Here is a 27,186-nt window from a genome sequence, read left to right as displayed (position 1 = left end):
CAGTAAGAGATGATCACTGATTATTGCCATGATTTATTACAATTCAAACTCCATAGTAAACGTACACCACATGAAATAGCAATCATAAAATGTCTAATCTTAAGAGCAGTTGCTCTGATATACAACATTAGAAAGCCCTATGGAAAAAGCTGATTCAATTTTTTGCTGATATATTTTTAAATGTAAAGTAGCCTTTGCTAAATGTAGAAATAGTGTGCAAAGCAAGCTGATGTCCTGGATTCATGTTGTTTGATAACTGATTTTGCCATTTGTTGTCAGGCACACATCCTATCTGGTTGGATGAAATATTATTATTAGATTATGCTTTATCTCTGGTAGAATTGATCAGTATCTCTGAATAATTCTATAATGCAAAGATCACTTTTTTTTGTCTTGCAACAAATCATGATCTTCCTTTTGCCTATCCACATATATATCATTATTAATATGAGGATTAATATTCTAGCTTAGATTGTCCATTTAGTTGTCTTTGTAGATTCCAGACTGCCTTGGTTCCGAGTACCCTCTGTCATTTCTGCTCCATCAATCTTTATTATTTCATCTTCATCCATGTGACTTGTCTCCTTCTGCCTTGAACAACTTCCAACATCCTTTTTACATTGTTATTCTGTTACGTCCAGTCTAACCTCTCTTCTCACCAATGTCCATCAGTACATGGCCTGAAATCCTTTCAACTGTTGGATATTTTAGAATTATCTGCCCTGCCAGAGTCTCTTGCCAAAGTCATTCAAGCTTTGCTATGAGATATCACAAAGTATTGTCATAGTAATCCTTCCCAACCTCTCTGAACTCTTTGATTTTGTTGGCCTATGTTGTCTTTTTGAATCCCCCCAAACATCTATATTTTCTCCCCCCCAAAGTACTGCTTATCTGCGAAATCATCCAAAAACATGTAGCTGTCCAGGTTTTTAGACCATACTCTGCTTTGTCTCATCACAGCCTCTCTTAGCCCACTACTGCCTTGACTTGTTATACCAATAGCCTGATCTCATACTCAACAAGAAGAAATTCCCTCAAATGAAATGGGAAGGGATGGAAATGGAATGACAACGGAACCTGCAGTCTTGGTTTGTGTCAGAAATTTCACTCCGCCACTGTATCCATTCCTCCATCTAGCATCTGTCTGAGGTTAAACCAAATCAATCATAATCTTTTGATCCATGTTTGACCATGATTTGAACTTGGATCACCATTTTCTCTCCATTAATAAATCTGCCTACTTCTACCACCAATATATAAATTTCCTGGCCTGCCAACCTCTGATCATATTCTCATGCACTTCACATATTTTCTCTGGTCTAAACAAGTGCTTTCCAGTCAGTTTCCCACCAGTGCCTACTATCAATTTGTACATCCAAAACTCTGCTTTTAGCAACTCTTAACACATCAAATCCTACTCGCACATCTTCCTTGAGCCAGCAAATGAACGTTGGCCAATACCAAAACAATGCCTTAATTTTAAACTCCTCCTGGTTTTTAAATCTCACGTGACCTCAATTTCCACCTCAATCTCCAGCCATATGCCCCTTCCCCTGGATTTCTGCATTGCTGTGATCTATTACACATCCGTTTTAAATTGGTAATTATTGGGACTGGGCTGTTATCCGGAGGACTGGGAGAAATTCAAAGACCAGCAGAGGAGGACAAAGGGCTTAATTAGGAAAGGAAAAATAGATTATGAAAGAAAAACTGGCAGGGAACATAAAAACTGACTGCAAAAGTTTTTATAGATATGTGAAAAGAAAGAGATTAGTTAAAACAAATGTAGGTCCCTTGCAGTCAGAAACAGGGGAGTTGATCATGGGGAACAAGGATATGGCGGACCAATTGAATAACTACTTTGGTTCCGTCTTCACTAAGGAAGACATAAATAATTTGCCGGAAATAGCAGGGGACCGCGGGTCAAAGGAGTTGGAGGAATTGAGTGAAATCCAGGTTAGCCGGGAAGTGGTGTTGGGTAAATTGAATGGATTAAAGGCCGATAAATCCCCAGGGCCAGATAGGCTGCATCCCAGAGTACTTAAGGAAGTAGCTCCAGAAATAGTGGATGCATTAGTAATAATCTTTCAAAACTCTTTAGATTCTGGAGTAGTTCCTGAAGATTGGCGGGTAGCAAACGTAACCCCACTTTTTAAGAAGGGAGGGAGAGAGAAAATGGGGAATTACAGACCAGTTAGTCTAACATCGGTAGTGGGGAAACTGCTAGAGTCAGTTATTAAAGATGGGATAGCAGCACATTTGGAAAGTGGTGAAATCATTGGACAAAGTCAGCATGGATTTACGAAAGGTAAATCATGTCTGACGAATCTTATAGAATTTTTCGAGGATGTAACTAGTAGCGTGGATAGGGGAGAACCAGTGGATGTGGTGTATCTGGACTTCCAGAAGGCTTTCGACAAGGTCCCCCATAAGAAATTAGTATACAAACTTAAAGCACAAGGCATTGAAGGTTCAGTATTGATGTGGATAGAGAACTGGCTGGCAAACAGGAAGCAAAGAGTAGGAGTAAACGGGTCCTTTTCACAATGGCAGGCAGTGACTAGTGGGGTACCCCAAGGCTCAGTACTGGGACCCCAGCTATTTACAATATATATTAATGATCTGGATGAGGGAATTGAAGGCAATATCTCCAAGTTTGCGGATGACACTAAGCTGGGGGGCAGTGTTAGCTGTGAGGAGGATGCTAGGAGACTGCAAGGTGACTTGGATAGGCTGGGTGAGTGGGCAAATGTTTGGCAGATGCAGTATAATGTGGATAAATGTGAGGTTATCCATTTTGGTGGCAAAAACAGGAAAGCAGACTATTATCTAAATGGTGGCCGATTGGGAAAGGGGGAGATGCAGCGAGACCTGGGTGTCATGGTACACCAGTCATTGAAGGTAGGCATGCAGGTGCAGCAGGCAGTAAAGAAAGCGAATGGTATGTTAGCTTTCATTGCAAAAGGATTTGAGTATAGGAGCAGAGAGGTTCTACTGCAGTTGTACAGGGTCTTGGTGAGACCACACCTGGAGTATTGCGTACAGTTTTGGTCTCCAAATCTGAGGAAGGACATTATTGCCATAGAGGGAGTGCAGAGACGGTTCACCAGACTGATTTCTGGGATGTCAGGACTGTCTTATGAAGAAAGACTGGATAGACTTGGTTAATACTCTCTAGAATTTAGAAGATTGAGAGGGGATCTTATAGAAACTTACAAAATTCTTAAGGGGTTGGACAGGCTAGATGCAGGAAGATTGTTCCCGATGTTAGGGAAGTCCAGGACTAGGGGTCACAGCTTAAGGATAAAGGGGAAATCCTTTAAAACCGAGATGAGAAGAACTTTTTTCACGCAGAGAGTGGTGAATCTCTGGAACTCTCTGCCACAGAGGGTAGTTGAGGCCAGTTCATTGGCTATATTTAAGAGGGAGTTGGATGTGGCCCTTGTGGCTAAGGGGATCAGGGGGTATGGAGAGAAGGCAGGTACGGGATACTGAGTTGGATGATCAGCCATGATCATATTGAATGGCGGTGCTGGCTCGAAGGGCCGAATGGCCTACTCCTGCACCTAATTTCTATGTTTCTATGTTTCTAAGATCTGAGTCCTTGCGTATACATTTGCTCTTCACTTTTCTCGCCTGATCCCTTTGTCAATACTAAATTTTGTTCAATAAAGCTGTTGTGGTGACAGGGATATGTTAAAACATATATGCAGTTGAAATGCAAATAAAAACAAAGTAATTTGATATAGTTGTATTCATTATTTTGTTTTTGGATTTTCACAGGATCTCCTCAACTGTGAGACATTCAAGATAAAGTGCCTCTACCCACCAGCTGTCTGTTACTGTGGTGAGTTGGTATTTTTGTTGACAATATCTTCTGAATAGCATTATTTTATCCCTGTAGATATCTTGTGCCATCTGCCAGCTATGTATAGACGCACCCTTCTTGATCTGGTATTGTAAGTATTTCCTCATGTAATTTTCCTCCCACTCTCTTCTACGCACATACCAAAATTACAACTGGCACTAGTTGGGAGATGACATCAATGTATAATGCTTGGGTTATTGCCTAAATGTTTATTACGTTTTTCTTTGTGCTGTCAACAATTGCAGTTCAGTGCACTTCAGAACAGTGTTGTTAAAAAAACAAGCTGCTGCCATGCCTTCGTTTCGGGAGGGCCACAAATGGTCACAAACCTCCGCAAGAACCTTTCAATTTCAGCCCTTGTAACTGGAGAGCCCTGTTTGCAAGCTGATTGCTTGCATGAAAATTGATACAAGGGAAGTGATTGTTAACATGATGTGCCACAATCAGAGCTTGTGGAAAAAAGTATTCAGTATTTAGATTTGTTGCAAATTCTCAAAATAAAGTTATTCTACAGACATGAAAATTTGTCTGCTTTGCATTGAGATGTATTTGGAACTGATTGGGTTAATTAGGATGAAATAGCCTTTTTTTCATACATGGTCAAATGCTACACTGAAGCCTTTGTGCACCATTGGACAGAGAATCGTGATGCAAGGACTCGGGCCAGCGTTGTAACCCCCCCAAATGAGCAGGACCAGAGCAGATCATCACCCATTTACTTCAGCATTGTTTGAGGTATCTTGGTACATGATAGAAACATAGAAAATAGGTGCAGGAGTAGGCTATTCGACCCTGCACCGCCATTCATTATGATCATGGCTGATCATCCAACTCAGTATCCCGTACCTGCCTTCTCTCCATACCGCCTGATGCCTCTAGCCACATCTAACTCCCTCTTAAATATAGCCAATGAACTGGCCTCAACTACCTTCTGTGGCAGAGAGTTCCAGAGATTCACCACTCTCTGCGTGAAAAATGTTTTTCTCATCTCGGTTCTAAAGGATTTCCCCTCTATCCTTAAGCTGTGACCCCTTGTCCTGGACTTCCCCAACATCGGGAACAATCTTCCTGCATCTAGCCTGTCCAATCCCTTAAGAATTTTGTAAGTTTCTATAAGATCCCCGCTCAATCTCCTAAATTCTAGCGAGTCCAATCCGAGTCTATCCAGTCTTTCTTCATAAGAAAGTCCTGACATCCCAGGAATCAGTCTGGTGAACCTTCTCTGCACTCCCTCCATGGCAATAATGTCCTTCCTCAGATTTGGAGACCAAAACTGTACGCAGTACTCCAGGTGTGGTCTCACCAAGACCCTGTACAACTGCAGTAGAACCTCCCTGCTCCTATACTCAAATCCTTTTGCTATGAATGCTAACATACCATTCGGTTTCTTCACTGCCTGCTGCACCTGCATGCCTACTTTCAATGACTGGTGTACCATGACACCCAGGTCTCGTTGCATCTCCCCTTTTCCTAATCGGCCACCATTTAGATAATAGTCAGCTTTCCTGTGTTTGCCACCAAAGTGGATAACCACACATTTATCCACATTATACTGCATCTGCCAAACATTTGCCCACTCACCCAGCCTATCCAAGTCACCTTGCAGCCTCCTAGCATCCTCCCCACAGCTAACACTGCCCCCCAGCTTTGTCATCCGCAAACCTGGAGATGTTGCATTCAATTCCCTCGTCCAAATCATTAATAAATATTGTAAATAGCTGGGGTCCCAGCACTGAGCCTTGCGGTACCCCACTAGTCACTGCCTGCCATTCTGAAAAGGACCCGTTTACTCCTACTCTTTGCTTCCTGTTTGCCAGCCAGTTCTCTATCCACATCAACACTGAACCCCCAATACCGTGTGCTTTAAGTTTGTATACTAATCTCTTATGTGGGACCTTGTCGAAAACCTTCTGAAAGTCATTTTAAAATTCTGCTCTACAATATTACAATAGTTAATAACACTTTGCTTTCCAATCTGAAGTTTTGAACTAGAATACATATGCTTCCCGACTTGTGTAATAGGCGAGCTACATAAACTCTTACTTACGTAAACAATTCACAACAGGTCGGCCTGTGTTATTGCAACAGGATAATGGTGAAGGCTTCCTGTCAGCTTCAGATATAAAAGCATGGCCTATTCCCGGAGTGGCCGACATACTCCAGGGTAGAAGATGTCGGTGACTCCCTGAAAGGAGGAGGAGGTGGTGGCTGCAGGAATGTTGGGCACGGACAAAGAGATGGCTGATAGGCAGAAGTGGCAGCAGGTGAGAGGGGAGGGAGCCCCATGGTGACCCAGCACGTCCTGCCGATGGCGGCGACATGAAGAAAGTGCTGTCAGCCAGGGGCTACAATGTGAGCCACAACAACAGCTACATCAACCGGATGGTATGACAGCTAGTGTAGAAGGACTCACTGGGGCCGACCAGTGGCATCAGCGCCAAGTTTAAAGGTGTAATGACGCAAAGTGGTGGAGTAACCCGGTAGACTGAATGAGTCTGAAGAAACGTCCTGACCCGAAATGTCACCTATCCATGTTCTCCAGATATGATGCCTGACCTCCAGCACTTTGTCCTTTTGTGTGTTAACTAAAATCTGCAGTACTTTGCTTCTACTTAGTTTTAAGGTGAATCTGACTTGCGAAAAATCAAACTTGCATCTGGGTTTATGCGACATAACCCTTAAGCAAGTCAGAGTATCTGTATTATTTTATTAACATAGTTTCAACTGTTTCCTTGCGGTAGTCAGTTTATTTTTCAATTGTCGCATGTTTAGGTGGACATGAACACCATGTCTCTAAGATCCTTCAATGGGCCTGCTGCCATGCCAACTGTTCCAACCATAGAACATTTCAGAACAGGCATGAATGTTGGTCTTTCTCGGGCCAGGCTGCCCTTTTACCTCCGGGTGTTCTGTCAGATGGCTGCAGAGCTGGAGAGTACCTGCAAGCCCAAGGTGTGATGACCACCATAACATGACACTGAATTACTATTCTTAGACATGGTATTGATGATCTAAAGTTGTGAGAGTCAACGCACAAACGTCCAATTTCTGGGGAAATTACAAAGAAGCAGCATTCCACCACAAATTTCCACGTATGGGCGAGGCATTGGAAAATTTGCAGTGATATTTTAATGATCAGTAAGCTTGAGTAGACTTGAAAATTGCTAAAAACTATTCTCTTTTGCTTTGAGGCTAATTAAGATATCTGTAAGGGAAGCTGGTGCATTCATAGAATTTTAATGTGCGACTGACTGTGACCAAATTTGCCAAATGTGTTAGACAAGTTCGCAGATGACTGTCCTTGGATACTTCAGGTGATTAACTAAATGTGTCATCTATTGCACCTTGTTTTATGACGTGATCGATTACTAGTCCATGTATGTCTGTTTCCTGGTTAATGCTATTTATGGTGCTTTTTGTCCAATGTTGACCTTTCAGTGTAAAACATCTAAGGTGCAGTATATTGGAATAAAAATATGGATAATGTCACTTGGCACTATTGTGTTTCTAGCAATTATGTGAAAAGAGAAATTTCATAAATTAGTATGTTAAGTAATATCTTCGGAATTGCAGGTTATTGGAATATATCCTTCAATACTTGTTTAAAATGTCAAACACTTGGAGCATAATTGCGAGAAAGTAGTTTCTCCCAATAAAATTAACAGAATGCAAGTCTGATGGATCTCTATCCTTCCTCAATTTTCCAAGAGGTATTTGGAGCCCTACAAACGCAGTATAATCTTGAGATGACATTCAAACTGAACTGAAGAGTAGGTACTTTAAGCATTGAGGAACTCCCAGTTAATAGGTTGATGTTAAAAATTCCATATGTAGCGTTCCATTTTTAGCGCACTGTTTTAAATTTGATCTCCTCTTGCTTGCAGGAATGGAGCTAAGATGAAGTGAGATGGTTCAGGAAGAGATAGTTAGCAGCAGAGCACAGTTAGGCAGGTGGCATGCACAAGTAACTAAGTCCACAATTAAATTATATATTTCCACTAAATTCTCATCGAAGTAAACATGTCATGTTGTCATTCTCTCTGTTAATGAAATTACGTAATTGATGCATTTTCAAGGAATATAATTCTTAATTTGACAGAATATAAGGTAGACAAAAGTGCCGGAGAAACTCAGCGGGTGCAGCAGCATCTATGGAGCGAAGGAAATAGGCGACATTTCGGGTCGCGACCCTTCTTCAGACTGAGTGTCGGGGAGAGGGAAAGTCGAGGTATGAGAAGGTACAGAACAAATCAGAGCCAGCACTGATGACTCAAGAATAGAGGAGCACACGTGGTCCATTGTTGGTTATGAAAGAGGTGATAATAAAGATAGAAATTGTAAAACTAGCAAGACAACTAGGGTGGGTGGGGTGTTTACTAGAAATTAGGGAAATTAATATTCATACCACGAGATTGTACTCTGCCCAAGTGGAATATGATGTTCTGTACGTTCTGAATATAACGCGTGTCATATCAGATATTCAAGTACAGGTGCACAACCTTTTATCCGACGATCCAAATAACGAAAACCTCCAAATAGCGACATTTTTTCGGTCCTTGAAGAAAGGTCCTTGAAAACGTTCACCGAGGGCGGCCCGCAGAGGTGACAGCGGAACCTCCGGTCGGTCCTCGAAGAAAGGGGAACTAAATCCCCATTCATAAAAGAGAAGATGAGGGTATATTGCGCGGGAGGGTTAATAATTGACAATATGCTGCTACCTGCCAGCTGCGTTAAAAGGTTCCCACGGTAGACTCACGATACACAGTGTATCGTGAGTCTTGCGTGGTAACTTTTTAACTCAGCGTGCAGGCAGCAGTAGATTGTCGCTCCCTTCAGTTTCACCCCACCTACACCCCTCTGCTTCCCGGCCATGTGTGTGACCCCTTCCCTCCCCTCTCCAGCTCCCCGCTCATTGCACCGGCGCGGGGGCTTTGTACTGTCTTCACGTCGCGATGCTAGCAGCATAGTGCAGTCACCGGAGACGTCAGGACCAACGGAACACCGACCCCCCAGGCCCACTGCAAGCACGGAGATCCCAGATCAGCAACTCCAGCCCCGCCCCGTTCCAACTCCAGAAGAACACGCTCCCCGTATGGGCAGAAGCTGATGGTGTGCAAGAATAACGTCTTGTTCTTGGGTCGCGCAGCTCGGGCTGTGGGCGAACTGCCACTTGTCGCCATAGCGGCCCATCGGGGAGCGGATTCCTCTGGAGTTGGAGGGGGGTATTGTGCTGTTTGATCGCCCCCTACTATTCCAGGGACAGGGAGACAGGACGTTCACCGAGGGCGGCCTGCAGAGGTGACAGCGGAACCTCCGGTCGGTCCTCGAAGAAAGGGGAACTAAATCCCCATCCATAAAAGAGGTGAGGGTATATTGCGCGGGAGGGTTAATAATTGACAATATGCTGCTGTCTGCCCGCTGAGTTAAAAGTTCCCACGGTAGACACGATACAGTGTAGGCAGCAGCAGATTGTCGCTCCCTTCAGTTTCACCCCACCTACACCCCTCTGCTCCCCGGCCATGTGTGTGACCCCATCCCTCCCCTCTCCAGCTCCCCGCTCATTGCACCGGCGCGGGGGCTTTGCACTGTCTTCAAGTCGGCGATGGCTGCAGGTCAGTGCAGTCACCGGAGACGTCAGGACCAATTGGACGTCGACCACCCAGCCCACCGCAAGCACGGAGATCCCAGAGACCCACAGCCAACAGCAGCCCAGCCCCGCTCCAACTACAGGGGAACCTGGGTTGTGGATGACGGGGCGCAGCTCGGGGCGTCGTAGGGGCCCATCGGGGAGCGGGTTCCTGTTGGTCCTGACGTCTCCGGCCACCTGCTATCCTCCGGGAACTGTACCGCCCTTGCAGGAGAGTGGGGTTATTTGCAGTTGCAGAGGGAGGGGGCAAGGGCGGTACAGTTCCCAGTCTCAGCTCCAGTCCAGGGGGGTGGCCGGAGACGTCAGGACCAACGGGACAGCGACCCCCAGGCCCACTGCAAGCACGGAGATCCCAGAGACCCACAGCCAGCAGCAACTCCAGCCCAGCCCCGCTCCAACCCCAGAGGAAAACGTAGGGGCAGAAGCTGATTGTGTGCAAGGTGTTCTTGGGGTGGCGCAGCTCGGGCTGTGGGCAAACTGCCACTTGTCGCCGTAGCGGCCCATCGGGGAGCGAATTCCTCTGGAGTTGGAAGGGGAGGGGAGTATTGTGCTGTTTGATCGCCCCTGCTATCCCAGGGACAGGGAGACACAGCGGCTTTTTAGACTGGTGGGCAATCACTTCCAAAGTTCTGCCCACACAGTCAGTACACCTCTCATACACTGCATTTCATACAAACATTTATTCTGCAAAAAAAAAACACATTGAAGACTCAAGCTCGCGACCGAGTAACTGCCTGGATCAAGGCGCAAACTCGCGACCTTGCGGATATGAGCCGAACACTCTACCACTGAGCCAGCCATTAAAATCTACGCAAAAAAATTTCCATTCCGAAGACCGACAAATTCTGAATTACGAAAAGTGTCTGGTCCCAAGGCTTTCGGATAAAAGGTTGTGCACCTGTATATTGAATACTTTCAATTTGAAAAGTAATAAATAGGTTTTGGACTTTAAAACTGTTCTAGTGGCCAGAAAGTCCCACAATAGTACATGTTCCTTTTCTATTTAATAATTTGTGTGTTTCTTTAAATGGTGTAATGCATCGTCGTACCTGATCTGCATGCTATACTGATATGGTTAGTATGATGCGTCATGCCACAATCCACTTTCTGAACCCAATTTATTTTACAGCTTCAACAATAATTACATGATTGAAGACCGATTAATGATTTTTTAATTAGGAATATACACACTAACATCCCATGAAACCAATTGGCATACTCCCGCAGAAGGTATGATATGTCTGTATTGGTAACTGCCAGTGCTTAAATGTTCCAGATGTTACATTTGATTAAAGCAGCAGGTGGACTCGCAGAAGTTATGTATATATAATGCTGATGCCATCACTTCTGGTTTGATATCTATCCATATTTTTATATATATTTTTAATATTTTGAAGCCAAACATTTTCAGCTGTCTTGAAGTTCTGATTTTCAGATAGTAAAAGGATGGAATTTGCAGATTGTTAGGTCTGTGGTACAGCAGACATTTAAAATTATCCGCATGGGCTGTCAGTTGTCATGGAAATGCATTTTTGATTTCAAACCCATTGGACTAGTTTCAAACACTTTATCACACTATAGATTTAAATTTTCTTAAGCATTTAAGTAATCAATGTATTTAATGAAGCTTTGCTTATTTGCCTTTTTTTAGTGTGCATTTTGCAGGTCAGTAAGGAACAAATTAGCTGCAGAATGAAAACCAAAGGGGAAATTTTACACTTGCTCAGGAATTTCTATGAATAGCTTTGGCAAGATAATTGTTGCTTGTCCTCTTATACTTGGAAAGCTGAGAACCTACAGATTAGCTGTGTTTTTTCCCCTCCTGGTGCAATAAAGGTTGTCCATTACTGAAGAGAGATATATTGCTTAGTGGAGAGCTATTTTAATGCATTGTCAAGAGGTTCTAACCTGTGCATTGTGATTTCTAGGCTCTTATTTTTCAGCCATTTGTTTTAATGCACTAGTGGGAGATCATTTTGATAAGGGTACTTTAAGAAACTTTTATTTTCATCTGTTTTCATTCTTGTTTTTTTCCACTACCAAAAGCTGTTGAAGATGAGATTTGAATGAAGCAATAATGGCAGTCACCTTTTTGAGTCCTCGTATTCATTGTGAATATTTGTGTATGTCATTATATATACATTTCATTGTGGAAATGAGATGTGGAAATTTGCTTCTGTTTTAATTTTCAGTAACATCATTGGTACAGAGATGTGAAAGTACATATTTCTCCTAGTGTTAAGATTGCCACTTTAATTTAAAATGCACCATTGGATTAAGTTTGCATATGAGTGGAGAGGTAACAAAAGTCATGTGCAATTGTATCAGAAACGTTGGCAGAAAAGTAATATACTGTTTTGGGTTCCCCTTTTAACATTTGTTGGAAATGAAGTTGTAACCTAGTTAAACTGTCGGGGATAATCCTGATTCTCAGCAACTGCAAAACTGGATAAGATCAAGGTCTTGTCATTGAACCGAGTTGCTCTCAAGCACATTTAGTCATAATTTTGTGAAATAGAAGCCACTATACCATCCATCACAAACATTAACTTTTAAACAACAATTAATTGTGTAGTGCATGTTCATCACTGGAAATTTTGAGTTGTATTGAATACAGTAAAAACATGAACTGCTGATGCCAGGAAAGGCTAGATTTTTGTTTACTGTAATCATTCTGGGAACTAGTACATTACCTTTGCTGCTTAAAATAAAATGTCAGTTCATTGAAAGGAACTATTGGAACAAACTGCATGTACTGACCTTGGGTTATGATTGTGAATGTTTGTTTCTCTGAAGCCCCTTTTTTCCTTCATTATTTTCTCTTTTTAAAAAGATGATTTTAAACACAATTCTGAAATGCCTTCCTGATTCTGTTTGTGTCGCTTGGAGGCTGTCCTTACAACCATTACCTTTGTTTTTAAGCACTAATATTTCCAAAAAAAAGTTCATAAGTTTGAAAGGAAGCTTTTCCATTTCGTTGGAACACATCTCAACGTGCACAAGTTTGGGGATTTTGTTATTAATGAAACCCTTTGCTGTTTCATTTGGTGAATAATAAATTTGAGGATTTTGCCCTATTGTCAGATTTCTGAATGCCTGTCAGAACCCTTGAAGCAACTGAATCAATTGTAGGGGGTTTAATAAAAACAATGATGGATTTTATCCCCAATGACCAAGGGAATTAAAAGGACGTGAAACGCAGTATCATGCTGACTGACCAAGTGGCCTCTTTTATTCTCATTATTTTATCAGCTACATTTTGAAATATAATTTCTTATTATTATGAACCTGTGTTGTGGCTTTTTAGAGGGAGAGATGGGGGATACGGAGACTGAGTTCGCTCATTGCTGGAGAATGCTGTGCACTTGTGTCAGACATTTTTCATTCAGAAAAGTTAAGTGCTAAAATAAACTTGCGTCCTGACAACACAAAGCTCTTCCACGAAATGCAGGGCACAGGTCGGCTGTATCACGGGATACTCACACTTGTCATAACAGGTAATCTGCAAAATAGATCAAGTGGCTCAACACCATCGAGGGGAAAGCAGCCCAATTGATTAAAACTACACCCAGCATCTTAAACAATCATTGCTAACACAAGATATGCAATGGTGTAACATTTACAAAAAAAACACCGCCTACTCCAGCAGCATCGCAAACTTATCACCTCAACCACATAGAAGGATGAGGGCATACCCCATGGCAACATGTCTCCTCCAGGTTGTGTAAAATCCTTACCTAGGAGAGAGATATTACCATCCTTCCATCACACTATGCCCAAATCCTGGAACTCACTACCCAATAACTTTATGGGGGTATTTTCACCAGAACTGTTCAGCAGTTCATGGTGGTTCAAAGTAATCTCCTCAAGGGAAATTAAGAATGGGCGATTAATGTTGACTAGGCAAATATTAGGAGGATAGAAAACCTATTTGGAGATGAAATTCTTCAAAAATAATTCAATTTAAGCAAATTCAAGGAAAATGTATTGTTATTATGGGAATTCTTTCATAAGTATCAGTTCCACTGAAGCATTGCTCCATTTTAAACAGTAAGAAGTGCCCCGTCTATAGAAAAATGATAAATGAAGAATTAGTTCAGTGAACAGAAGAATTGTTTCTGTTTTAATTGCAAGAACCTACCCTTGGAGGCAATTTCAGATATAAGGGCTTTGATTTTTCTGAATGGAGCCTTTACTCCATCGCTGTTAAAGATTTTCAAAGTATAATTAGGTCAACTGGGTAGAGCAGTAAAATAACCAGCCAAAGTGCAATAGTGCCAGATGGATGAACCAGGTTCACTGTTTTCCCATCTGTCAAAGCTGTCAATGATTTTATTAATTCAGGATTTGTGTGTATTATTAAATGAAGTCACACGTCTGAAGGGAAGGCATTAGGAAGCATTCAAACTAAAACAAAATGTAAGTTTAATTTTTAAAAATGACTCCTAAAATCGTAAATACTTGAATATTTTTACAAGAGCAAGTAGTTCATTTTTTAAACACGTCTTCAAGTATGTGTTATATCCAAATCTTGCCTTTCTCCCTCGCAGCTTCAAAAGAAGAAAGGGCCTTTTCAGATCCTGCACTTAGTTTAGAGAGATACAGCACGGAAACAGGCCCTCCTGCTCACCGAGTCTGTGCTGACCAGCAATCCCCATACAGTAGCACGATCATTGGGATCGAACCCGGGTCTCTGGCACTGTAGGACATCAACTCCCGTGCTGCACCACCACGTGCTGCCCAATAGGTCTGAACAGTACCTGTAAGAAGGCTCCCTCAATGTTTTGCACTGCCTGTGCAGTCCATCTAGATTCCAGGATGTCGACATTTAGACAGCTCTGTTCACTGTCAACAATCTACACATTCGGGGCTTCCGTGTTGAAGTCTGAACGCATCTTTTTAGAACCTTAATAAATTGAAGATTCTTTTCCTTGTATTGTCTTTGGTCTAGTTATCATGAGTTGTGATTATACCAGTATCCTTTCAAAAGAAAATTAACTTGCCATATTCATCGTTGTGGACAATGGTGTCTACCGTACATAATGTAGAGCAATATTACATGTCCACGAACTGGAGTGGCTACACACTGGACTTGGAGGAAGAGAAGCAATCCCACTGATCCTTAACTCCTTTGGGCAGCAGTCAGTTCCAAGCAGACCAAAACCGTATCACCCTAGCATCCATGACAGAACAATATTTAACAGGGGTGCGGTTTTGCTTACTTTCAAAACCATTAAAGTTTTTGTTTTTAAATATTTCTGGCGTATATTGTTTTATAAACTATTAAAGTTGAAGTTGAAACATATGAAGCCTGAAATGGTTAACACGCAGCACAAAATAAAATTAAACAAAAAAAAATCTAAATTACCTGCAACTTTCCCTTCTAATTTGCCAGCCCCAAATCGCCATTAAAATCAACCTGGTGCTGCATCACCCTGATCTGGCGGATTGGGACAATACTGGACTCCACTGCTGGATGTCATTTGGAGTCCAGCAGTGCAGCATGTTGACTGACTTGCACAATCTGTCCCTCAGTAAACCGTGGACTTCTGCACACATTGTTGAATATGGATGTCCAAAATGAATTGAGGTTTTGACACTGAATATTCATTATTTCAATTGAACCCACTGACTGCCAGGTTCTTGTTCGGGAAATTATTGCAAATAAATGTCCACATTTTCCTTCTGGTATTCATATTGCAGAGATTTTCCCCCCCCCCCCCCCCCCCCCACCCAAAAAAAAAGAAATTATATTCTCTATGTAGATGGATTTATTGGCCTTGGAAGATTGTAGTTCATCTTTTGTGGAACGATAAACAATGTTATTTGTAATGTTTCATAATCTGCTTAGTTTCCAGAAAAATCACAAGACTTGCTCTATTTTGTGCATTTGAGACTTGAGGGACTGTGAAAACTGTTGTTATTATTATTATTAGTTACTACCGGAGAATTTGGATAGCCTGCCTGTTAATAGAAAATTTAGTTTGGCATACAGTGACGTTAATACATTTGCTGTAACTGAGCAGGTTTGTATAACTATCATATGTATCCATATATATCTTGTCTACACTTACTCCCGTAGTTATCTTGACTCCACTTCTTTCCACCCTGCTTCCTGTAAAGACTCTAATCCCCTACTCCAAATTCCTCCGTCTACGCTGCATCTGCGCCCAGGATGAGGAGTTCCATACCAGGGCATCAGAGATGTCCTCATTCTTCAGGAAATGGGGGTTCCCCTCGTCCATTATAGATGAGGCTCTCACTAGGGTCTCCTCAATATCCTGAGCTGTCCACTCTTACTCGCCCTCCTCCCATTCATAACAAGGACCGAGTCTCCCTTGTCCTCGCCCTCCACTTCATCAGCTGTCGCACATCAGCTCCAACGCTTTTGCCACCTCCAACGGGATCCAACTGCCATTCCTTCCCAGTTCTCCCACCAGTCTTACTGTCCCCGCCTACATTCAATCTCTGTCCCGCCCCCTTCCCTGACATCAGCCTGAAGAAGGGTCTCAACCCGAAACATCGCCCATTCATTCTGTCCAGAGATGTTGCCTCACCCGCTGAGTTACTCTGGCATTTTGTGTCTACCTTTGAATTGATGGACTCTAAGCTGGCAGCAGACTTCACTGATTAACCCAAGTATTCTTATTGGGCTGTAAAATGAATTGATTACTTTATCATTCCTTTATAACGTAAAATAGAAAATAAACGAATTATAATTTTTCAGAATATGATTTAGCATCTGTAGTTAAAATTATAAATGTAGTTTGATTGTTTGGTGGTTATCTAATGTGCAAATTGGTGCCAATGAGGACATTTTCTGATTTTCTTTTCCTTAAACCCCTCCCTTTCACTACCCTCCACCCCCATTTTGTTGACAATATTGTGGGTGTTTTAGGTATTATAGATAGAAACATGGATGCGGAAGTAGGCTGTTTGAGACAGAACAGCCATTCAATATGGTCATGGCTGATGCTCCAGAATCAGTACCCTGTTCCTGCTTTTCCCCCATATCCCTTGATTCTATTAGCCCCAAGAGCTATATCTAACCCAGCTTGGACACCATGATGGTCTCAATTCAATATGAAATGTTTATGACACTTATTCCATATCTTTGTCTGTCCTTTATTCCTGAAAATGGGTTGGTAGGGTCTGGGGTTACACGTAGGCTAGACAAGTAATAGCATATTTCCTTTTCTGGAGGGCATTAAAGAACTAGAACAGCTGGAAGTTCCATAGTTGCCATGGCTAATACTTTTTTTCAAATTCCTGGGTTCTTTAATTACTTTAATATGATTTTATTTTCACCAACTGTTTTGCTGGGTTTCAAACGTTCTCTTTGGACTGTTTTCAGCCCAGAGTTCTGCCTGCAGGTTTCTAATTTTTAATAACGTCTTCCGTAGATTCCTTCTCGAAATCATTAGATATGGGAAATTAGGAAAATTCCATCTTCTGCAGAAAGACATTTCCCTGATTGATTGCTATCATAAATGGTTGATTCTTATTCTGAAGCTATGTAATTTGCTTCCAAACCTTCCTGCCAGCAGACTAAAAGTCCCTTTCCCGTGACTGAAGTCTGAAGAAGGATCTTGACCCGAAACGTCACCCATTCCTTCTCTCCAGAGATGCTGCCTGTACCGCTGAGTTACTCCAGCATTTTGTGTCTATCTTCGGTTTAAACCAGCATCTGCAATTCCTTCCTAGACACACATCAGTCTGTCCAGTCGAGGGTACAATTGGCGATCGAAATACAACAGCGAGTGTTCAAGGATGATTAATGCATCTGGCTCCAGTTTATGTACTTCATCCCGCGTTGAAACCGATCCCGGGGTGTATTAATCACCAGTGAATACACACTTCATTCCCATCTTTTCAATACTTGTATGACGGTTTCTAAAATCGGCACACACAATGGGGCCTGTTTGAATGGGTGAAAAATACAGCGATTCCGAATCTCGCTGCACTTAGCCCAGTAGAGTTATTTTCTTTACTTGTTTCAATGCGCATAAAAGCAAATGAAAATACAACATAAAGATTCTTGCCACAAGCAACCAAAACAGCTTGTAATGATTAGCATTTTATTAACATTTCGGCTTTTCATTTTGGATCGAATAAATAAAAGTGATAGATGTTTACACGGAATTCAAATTTTTTTTAATTATGGGTAGCATTTTGGAGATTTGTAGAGAAATGGAACACTTAATGTTGTGGCACCGTTACTGTAATCCGACGCTTAAAATGCCTGCGTTTAAAATCTAGAAATTTCTTTGCTGTAAAATAAATAGTTACACATGGTCATAGCTGGTTACCCTATATTCAGCTAAATAGTATTCATATATATTATATTTTCCATTATTGTCCTGTCAGAGGTGCTGCCTGTGAAGTGGTGTGTGTGTGTGTTTTTAACTTTTTCTGACTCGCATTTTTCCCCCTCCACTCCGTTATCGGGTTCACTTAACATTTGATGCTATATTTCACGTTATTGTTGAGATTAAAGTCAGTCCCGCGGTTCAAGCTCCGCGGCCCGGGGGTGGTCGAAGCTGCCGCCCTCCAGTCCAGCGGACGCAGTTGTTGCCATGGGAGCTCCAGGAAAACAGGCATCAACCTGTGACCCGCGAGCTCCCGACGATGTCATCCACTGGCCCGCGGCCGAGCCCCGGATTCAGGTCACCGCTGCCAGAACGCCGCCTCAGCCACCGGAGCACCGTCTCCGGGCCGCCCCCACAGGAGCGTCTCAGCCCCGCTCCGGGCCGCCCCCACGGGAGCGTCTCAGCCCCGCACCGGGCCGCCCCCACGGGAGCGTCTCAGCCCCGCACCGGGCCGCCCCCACGGGAGCGCCTTCCAGGCAGGAGCCGGGCCGTCCTCACAGGAGCGCCTTCCAGCCCCGCACCGGGCCGCCCCCACGGGAACGTCTCAGCCCCACACCCGGCCGTCCTCATGGGAGCGTCTCAGCCCCGCACCGGATCCGGGGATATGGGGAGATGGCAGGAACGGGGTATTGATTGGGGTTGATGATCAGCCATGATCACATTGAATGGCGGTGCTGGTTCGAAGGGCCGAATCACCTACTCCTGCACCTATTGTCTATTCATCGTGTCCCCTGCACTATCTCTTTTTATCTGTGCTTTCTCTGTAATTGTTACGCTAAACAATATAACATATATAGTTTTATATTCTGCTCCCTGGTATATTTCACTTTGCACTACTATTGTACGTGTGCATGGTTTGATTGTACTCATGCATTGTATGAGTTGGCAGGATAGCAAGCAAAGTTTATCACATGTGACAGCTATGAACCAGTACTAATAATAGATTCAAAAGGTTGATGTCTATTAACATTCATTAACACATTTTACTGCTCATTGATTGGTGCTGTGTAACTAAAAGTTTAATTTATCAAAGTGTAATGATAACTCGCAGGCATGAGCTTATTTTTAAAAAGTACAATATATTAAATGGAAAATATGTTCATCAGTGAATGTTGCCTTGAATGGCCTAATTGTACATATCACAGTTGTCATGTGTTAGGTAACCTTCAGTGTGTTTCTTCATATTGCTGCAAATTTAGGATCAGACAATACAATTCTCGGAACAGACTTGTTGAATTACCTCATTGTGGGTTTTTAATTAAAAGATAATATCAAAATTCATTTTTGCTATGTGTAGCGCAAAAAAAAAAACCCTCTTTAAATGCAAGACTGGAATAAGCATTCACCATCTTTTGTTATTTTTTCTCTTTGATCTTGAATTAATATCCACATGCTTTATATCCCTGTTAAACTAGAACTTGAAGCAATGCAGAATGTTTTATTAATGTGGTTTGCTTTGGTCATAATCTACCACTTTCTATTTTTCCCTATTATCCTTGCTTGTATAATCCCATTTGATATTTTGTTCTGAGGCCAGTGAGCTAATAATGTGTCAGAAACATCTGTGGAGTGTAATAGGGGGAAAACAAATCAGTGCTGGAGGAACTCAGTGGGTTCGGCAGCATCTATGGAGGGAATAGATTCAGTCCTTCGGACTGATTGGAATAGGAGGAAGAAAAGCTGGCAAAGCAATGAGGGGGGGGGGAGGCGTTGGTCAAAGGCTGGCAAGTGATAGGTGAAGTGATCGGTGAATTCAGATGAGTGGGGGGAGAGAGGGGTGTGGGTAGAGTACGTAACAAAGGTTAGAGATGAAAGTGTCAGATAAGGAAAGAGGAGGAGGACTGAAATGTAAAGCTGAAGGGAAGGCTATAAGTTGAAGCGATTGGGGAGGTGGAAAAAGTGGGATAAAGAGAAATGTTGAACTCTGATGGGTGAGATGTGTGCAAACTCAGGGGTGAGGCGCTTTGGGGCTGGTATTAATTGAAGTGAAGAATTCAATCTTCATACCATTGGGTTGAAAGCTACCCAAGCAGAATATGAGGTATGGTTCCTCTAGTTTGAGTGTGGCTTCAATTTGGCAATGGAGGAGGCCAAGGACAGAAGGGGCAGTATTGGAATGGTAAGGGGTGTTAGAATGGTTAGCAACCGGGAGGCTTTGGCAGACAGAGCAGATATTCAGTGAAATGGTTGCCAAGACTAAGCTTGGTCTTGCTGATGTAAAGGAGGTCACTTCGGAAGCATTGTATACAGTAGAAAATGTTTACGTTCCAGCTTTCTTCTCCCTTTTCACCTGAAGAAGGGTCCTGAACCAAAATATCTGTCAATTCCCTCCACAGATGTTGACTGAAGTCCTTCAGCACTTTGTCTTATTCAGGATTTCAGCATCTGCAGTTTCTTATCAATATCTGGGGAAAGTTAACTTTTTCTCTTTCCTTAAATGGTTGTCTGACCTGTTGGGTGTTGCCAATATTCTCTGCTTTTATTTGATTCATAGTAGTCACAGTTTTACTTTGATACTCACAAGCAAACAGTGTGATCTGTCTGGCACTTGGAAAATCGTGCTCCAGGAATTGCAGATGCTGGTTTCTCCCCACCCCCCAAAAAAAGACTGAGTGCTGGAGTAACTCAGCAGATCAGGCAGCATCTCTGTAGAACATGAATATGTGATGTTTCGGATCCGAGCCCTTCTCCAGATCTCAAAGCCTAAAGAAGGGTCGCCACCCAAAACATAATTGATCCGTGTTCTCCATAGATATTGCCTGTCCTTCTGAGTTACTCCATCACTTTGTGTCTTTTTCAAATTTTGTGTGGCAGTATTTAAAAAAATAAGCATGAAGGGAAATACATTGAAGTTGGCCTTGAATTAAGGGAAAGAAATGTAACAGAGAAATGTTGCTCAAATGTTTAACTGGAGCCAGCCCTATTAAAATAGACTCCTAAAGTAGGTCTATATTGGTTTAGCTATTATTTATTCTCAGCAGTGCCATTGCTGAGCTTTGCTACCAGCGGTAATACGTTGCTTATCATTGATCGCCATTTGTGGTACATTTTATTATAAAATCCCTGGGTTCTTTCAGTTAGCAAATCTTAGCTAATATCAGTCAATAGCAGTAAAAAAATTGGAATGTCTTCATCTTCCATCCAATGTAATAAAAATAATCGGGTTGATGTTGGAAATGGAGATTTTGTTTTATTTTGTTTAGGATGGAACTGCAGATGCTGGTTTATACCGAAGATAGGCACAAAAAACTGGAGTAACTCAGCAGGTCATGCAGGTTCTCTGAGGAAAAGGAATAGGTGACTCTTTGGGCGAGACCCTACTTCATGCTGAGAGAAAGGGGAAAGGTGGAATTTGTTCAGCCTTTCCACTGCCACTTGGGGCAAAAGGACTGGTTTATAAGTAGATTGCACCTCCCTTGGATTTGAAATTAGTCTATGGATTGGAGTAACAAGCGTGGAATGTGGTGTTTGATACCCACCAAATTGTCCTTTTGAAGGAGGAAAATATCACTGCATCAATATCACTGAATGTCATTCCAAAAATGATGGAAAATCAATATAAATAATCAGTATATATCATATGTTAGGGATCTGATCTTCCAATCTACCTTGTTGTGGCCTTTGCATTTGTTTTATCTGCATTTTCTCTGTTGCTGTAATGTTATATTAGTTTAGTTTGGAGATACAATGAGAAAACAGGCACCAGCCCAACGAGTCCACGCCAACCATCAATCACCCATTCACACCAGTTCTAAGAAGGAACTGCAGATGCTGGAGAATCGAAGGTTACACAAAAAAGCTGGAGAAACTCAGCAGGTGCAGCAGCATCTATGGAGCGAAGGAAATAGGCAACGTTTCGGGCCGAAACCCTTCTTCAGACTGATCGGGGGTGGGCGGGGACAAGAAAGGAAAAAGGAGGAGGAGCCCGAAGGCTGGGGGATGGGAGGAGACAGCAGGGGGACTGAGGAAGGGGAGGAGACAGCAAGGACTAACAAAATTGGGAGAATTCGATGTTCATGCCCCCAGGATGCAGACTCCCCAAACGGAATATGAGGTGCTGTTCCTCCAATTTCCGGTGCTGTTCGCTGTGGCCATGGAGGAGACCCAGGACAGAGAGGTCGGAGACGGAGTGGGAGGGGGAGTTGAAGTGCTGAGCCACCGGGAGGTCAGCTTGGTTATTGCGGACCGAACGGAGGTGTTCGGCGAAACGATCGCCCAACCTCCGCTTGGTCTCACCGATATAGATCTGCTGACATCTAGAGCAGCGGACGCAATAGATGAGGTTAGAAGAGACGCAGGTAAACCTCTGTCGCACCTGGAACGATTGCTTGGGTCCTTGAACGGAGTCGAGGGGGGAGGTAAAGAGACAAGTGTTGCATCTCTTGCGGTTGCAAGGGAAAGTGCCCGGGGAGGGGGTGGTACGAGAGGGAAGGGAAGAATTGACAAGGGAGTTATGGAGGGAGCGGTCTTTGCGGAAGGCAGATATGGGGGGAGATGGGAAGATGTGGCGAGTGGTGGGGTAACGTTGGAGGTGGCGAAACTGACGGAGGATTACCTTTTGTATGTGACGGCTGGTGGGGTGAAAGGTGAGGACTAGGGGGACTCGGCCCTTGTTGCGAGTGTGGGGGGATGGGGAGAGAGAGCAGTGTTGCGGGGTATGGAAGAGACCCTGGTGCAAGCCTCATTTATGGTGGAAAAAAAGAACACACCAGTTCTATGTTATCCCACTTTCTCATCCAAGCCATGTCAAGAGTTTATTGTCATGTGTCCCAGATAGGACAATTAAATGCTTGCTTGCTGCAGCACAACAGAATATTGTAACCATAAATACAGAACGGTTCAGTGTGCCTATATAGCCTAGACCATATATATATACACATAAATAAACAGATAAAGTGCAATAGGCTGTTATTCTTATCCAGGCATTGAGGGCAATTTTACTAAGGCCAATTACAAACCCGCATACCTTTGGGATGTGGGAGAAAACTGGAGCACCCAGAAGAAACCCATGCTGTCACGGAGAACGAGCAAACTGCACACAGACAGTACCCAAGGTCAGAATTGAATCGGCTCTCTGGAATGGTATGGATCTACCAGCTGTGCCACTGTGCTTCTGCACTCTGTGTCCATTCTCTCCTACACTACCTGTAATACGTGTATGTATGATTTACTCAAGTAGAGTGAAAAGCTTTGTTTTGCATGCTATCCCGGTACACGTGACAATAATACATTGATACCAGTTTGAAAGTGAAAAATGAGAATCAAATTGAAAATTAACCACAATGGATATAGTCCAGTTCTTAACATACATAGTTCTTTAAAAAGGTCACAGATGAATGCTACTACTTGTGAATGCAACGTTCTTTCCAGATTCCAGATTTCACAGATATGCAAATTTTCAATCTATCTGCAATTCAAGTCATCAAGGCAGACCATGACCTTTTGGCAGTTTTTTTCCTCATTTCCCGAAAACATCTGAAATTAGAATTGTTAATGATCCCTGGATAAATAATAAATTGACACTTTTTTAATACTGAGATCACTTGCCATCTCTTGTTAATATTGATTTGGCAATGCTCCGCATATACTTTTCCTCTCTTTCTTGATCCTCTCTTTTATCAAATTGAACACTACCAAATCGTTCTTCAATTATTGCATTTAGTACAAAAGCTAAATACCACAACCTTATGACATTAACCCTGACCTTTCGGCATTGCCCTAATTGTAATAAATCTGCATTACATTTCAAATTTATTGAAATACTTGCTGTCCCAAAGTGCCCCAAATCTTGTTAATAGGTGATTGGATATCAATGAAATCTATCAATTATTTGGCCATGCTTGATTTAATTAGTACTGAGAACAAAATCCTTACATCATGACTAATTTATAGATTGAGCAATGTAGCTTGGTTCAATAGGCAATTGTTTGGCGCCTCTGTTCAGTAATTGGATAAGGAAAGATGACTTTCATGTTAATTTTGTATTTTCTCATGCAGTTCCAAAATACAAATTCTCTCTTTAAAAAGGAGTGTAAAACACATGGTAAAGATATTAAATGCACTTTGAAAATTAGTTTGGGCTAGTGGAATCACATGCAAATAAGAAGCAAATTCAAAACAAACATGAACTTTACTCAAAAAGGTGTTAAATATTTGAAATTATGCCAGACTTTTGGAGCAAAAACAGACTTTCAAGCCAACTGAATTCTAAATAGGAACAAAGTGCTGGAGGGTTGAAAAGAATTGTCTCTTCCTGTCTGTCGCCATTTGTTTACATTTTAGCCAAACTGAATCACTCTGGGGCATGTAAATGTATTTGGAAAAGAGTTAACTTAATCTTCAGAGTGCATGTAGTGTTTTTATTCTTTATTATATAATTAATCTGACGTATTCAATGATCCTTCTCCATGCAACCGATAAAGAAACTTTTGGAATGAAAGACTGAATTTATTGACCACAAGGCTAATTTCATGCTTGATTTTTATTCAATTTAATATAATGTTGTTTTGTTAACATTTCACAATTCTAAGGTGTTTCCCAGTGTGTACTATAGATGGATTTGATCTAAAACGATGAAGTCAGAAAGATAAGTGCCAGTCATTTATGGCCCCAAAGGTGTATTTCATCTAGTTGCTATAATGTAGTGTTAGTGACTTTTTGTGGATTAAAAGCTGTCCTCTGACATTGGCGAAAATGTAGCACTGGGAGAAATCTAATAAAGAGTGGATCGGGTGAAATTATTTTGCCTTTTTAATAAAGTGTTTCAAAACAGACTTGTTTATCTTTATTCCATTCTATTTCCTTCCTCTACAAAGTAAGAAGTGTTCATAAATTAACTTCAATAAGAATTAACTGCGTTAATTTGATTAGTTTATTCAACACTTTTATCAACCACGTAAAAATATTACTGACCGAACCTTATAGCATAAGAAAATTAGTTAAGCTAATTTAGAATGGAATGCTTTTAAGAATCTGTTGCACTAAATTTGTGTCAAATAATATCTCGAAGAAGTTTCCACACAAAATAGTTTGCATCACTCGGCAGCATTTGCTGGAATTTAAGTCTCTCAAAAAACTCAATTTCCATAACATCAACTCCTTCATATACAGTTTTATAGTAGTGTATAAATGATCAGTAGTTTTTGTTTGAAAATTACTTCAGAGGCAGTGACAAAATAGACATCCTACATTGCAATGTTCATCAACTGCAGCATATCTTAAAGCTAAAATGCTGGATGAAGTGGAAAGTTTATTCATGGTCGATTCTAAGCTGACAGCTAAGAGAATCCCTTCTCTATTTTCAGGATGTTAACTGCTGTTTGGAATAGAAACATTGTCTTAGCCTGCTGTTGGGACAAGATAAGAATGCGATAAGTCAGTACAGGGAAGGAAAGGGTCCAATTCACCCAGTGGGAAAGAGGTTGCACATAGAGGCACTTTTGACCAGAAGGGGTGTATCAACTGTTGTAGTTGTGGCAGAAGCAAGGAACTGCAGATACTTGTATACAAAGAAAGACACAGTGCTGAAGTAACTCAACGGGTCAAGCAGCATCGCAGGAGAACATGGATAGGTGATGTTTCAAATCAGGCCCCTTCTTCAGACATCTTATAGCTGTGGCTGCAGCTTTCAGCTTTAAAAGGTCAGGGCATGTATATATGTAAGTGTACTCCTGCATGTTGCCTGCAAAAGTCACACTGCCATTGTTGATTTTTTAAAAATTCTTTTTTTAATTGTTTTTGCGCAGTCTTTCCTTTAGAAATCCTAAAATTTATGCATAATTTGTTTTGGTGGGTTTGTCTAAGTCTGTCTGCTGCTGCAAACACGATTTTATTTGCTATCCAATTAAATCAGATAATACTGTGCATGAGTACAATCAAGCCATTACACCAGTACAACAGGTGGAGCAAAAGGAAAAATACCAATGTGCAAAAGGTAGCATTCAGCATAGCAACAGAGGGGGAAGGAGCTGTTCCAGAGTTGACTGGTAACTCAGGTTAAGAAGTTTGAGATGAGTTTGGATAGGATTCTGGTGTTGAAAGTGGAGTTATTGTCAATAAACATGAATCTGATGCAGGTGCCCAGAGATCAATGTAGGGCCAGGGAGATGGGAGTTCCACGGCATTTGCTGTGGAACTGTTGCTACATAAGCTAGGGTATTGTCCAGAAGCTCGGGTTCGGTCAGATTCATCTCTACTCCATTGCGGGCATTGGACATTGTCCATGGAATGGATGTGCTACAATGCTGAGAACTATTTTCTGCACTCTGTATTTTTCCCTTTCTCCATTACTTGAGTTTGATGTGATTGTATTTTTGGAGAGTATTATCTGATCTGATTGGATAGCATGCAAAACAAAGTTTTTCAACGTACCCCTGTAGGCGTGACAATAATAAACCTAGTGACCAAACTGCAGTGGATCAAGAAGTTAATGTCCGTCACCAGTCCTTCGAAGCACTTCATGCATGTGGATGGCAGAGCCACTAGATTGTAGTCATTAAGACCCACTACCGTGCTTTCCTCTGGCACCAGGATGGTGGTGGTCGTCTTAAAGCAGGTGGGGACTTCAGAATGTAGTAGTGAAAAGTTAAAGATGTTTGTGAATACTCCTCCCGCCAGATGGTCACGGCCAGGGACTCCATCCGGGCTAGTTACTTCCTGCAGATTCACTCTTGAGAAGAATAATCTTGCATCTGCTACAGTGACCATTGGTACAGGTGCACCATGAGGCTTACAGGAGTGGGTTACCAGCACCACCACATACTTGTGCATATGGCAATAAACTTGACGATTTCATCCTGCTCTGAGAGCTGCTCTTTGTTTTAACAGGAACCATACCCAATTACTTTGAAACATAGAAAATATGTGCAGGGGTAGGCCATTCCATGGCTGATCATTCAAAATCAGTACCCCTTTCCTGATTCCTCCACATATCCCTTGATTCCGTTAGCCCCAAGAGCTATATCTAACTCTCGAATACATTACCTTGAAACAAACCAGGATTACTGGGTTAGATTATCTCAGTGGTTGCAATGTCCATGTCACTTCTTGCAGGTTTGGGTACATAATGACAATGCACGTTTTGATTTCATTAATATGTTTCAATGCATTTAAATATTTTTATAATCAAATGTTGATTATTCTCTCAGGACTTTGGACTAAATGAGGCTGAACCTTGGGAAATCGTGCTGGCTCCACAGTGAGGAAGGGATGCTTCGGGAATGTCATCCTCTCATTAGTTCAGTTGTATGCCTTATTATGCTGAAGCTGGACAGTAGACATTTGATCTAATTGATTTGTTGTGG

At 42.1% G+C, this 27,186-nt stretch overlaps 1 protein-coding gene across 13 annotated transcripts in view; it reads left to right on the top strand.

Moving 5' to 3' along the window:
• Positions 1-27,186, top strand: part of LOC129696276 (protein FAM110B-like) — a 137,663-nt gene that overhangs the window by 76,242 nt on the left and 34,235 nt on the right. For 6 of the 13 annotated variants that reach the window (XM_055634028.1, XM_055634035.1, XM_055634029.1 and 3 more), the window contains one exon: positions 3,784-3,847. The exons of 1 other annotated variant lie outside the window; for it this stretch is intronic. The gene's annotated coding sequence lies outside the window, so the exon portion shown is untranslated. Of the gene's footprint in view, positions 1-3,783; positions 3,848-7,967; positions 8,107-10,726; positions 10,746-22,806; positions 25,164-27,186 lie in introns of those variants that run through there. 6 more of the 13 variants (XM_055634033.1, XM_055634038.1, XM_055634039.1 and 3 more) reach the window with 4 other exon arrangements.

The sequence above is a fragment of the Leucoraja erinacea genome, chromosome 4 (genome assembly GCF_028641065.1).
Source record: "Leucoraja erinacea ecotype New England chromosome 4, Leri_hhj_1, whole genome shotgun sequence".
Lineage (NCBI taxonomy): Eukaryota > Metazoa > Chordata > Chondrichthyes > Rajiformes > Rajidae > Leucoraja > Leucoraja erinaceus.
Note: the sequence above shows the minus strand (reverse complement) of the source record. Positions and strands in the feature narration are given on the sequence as shown.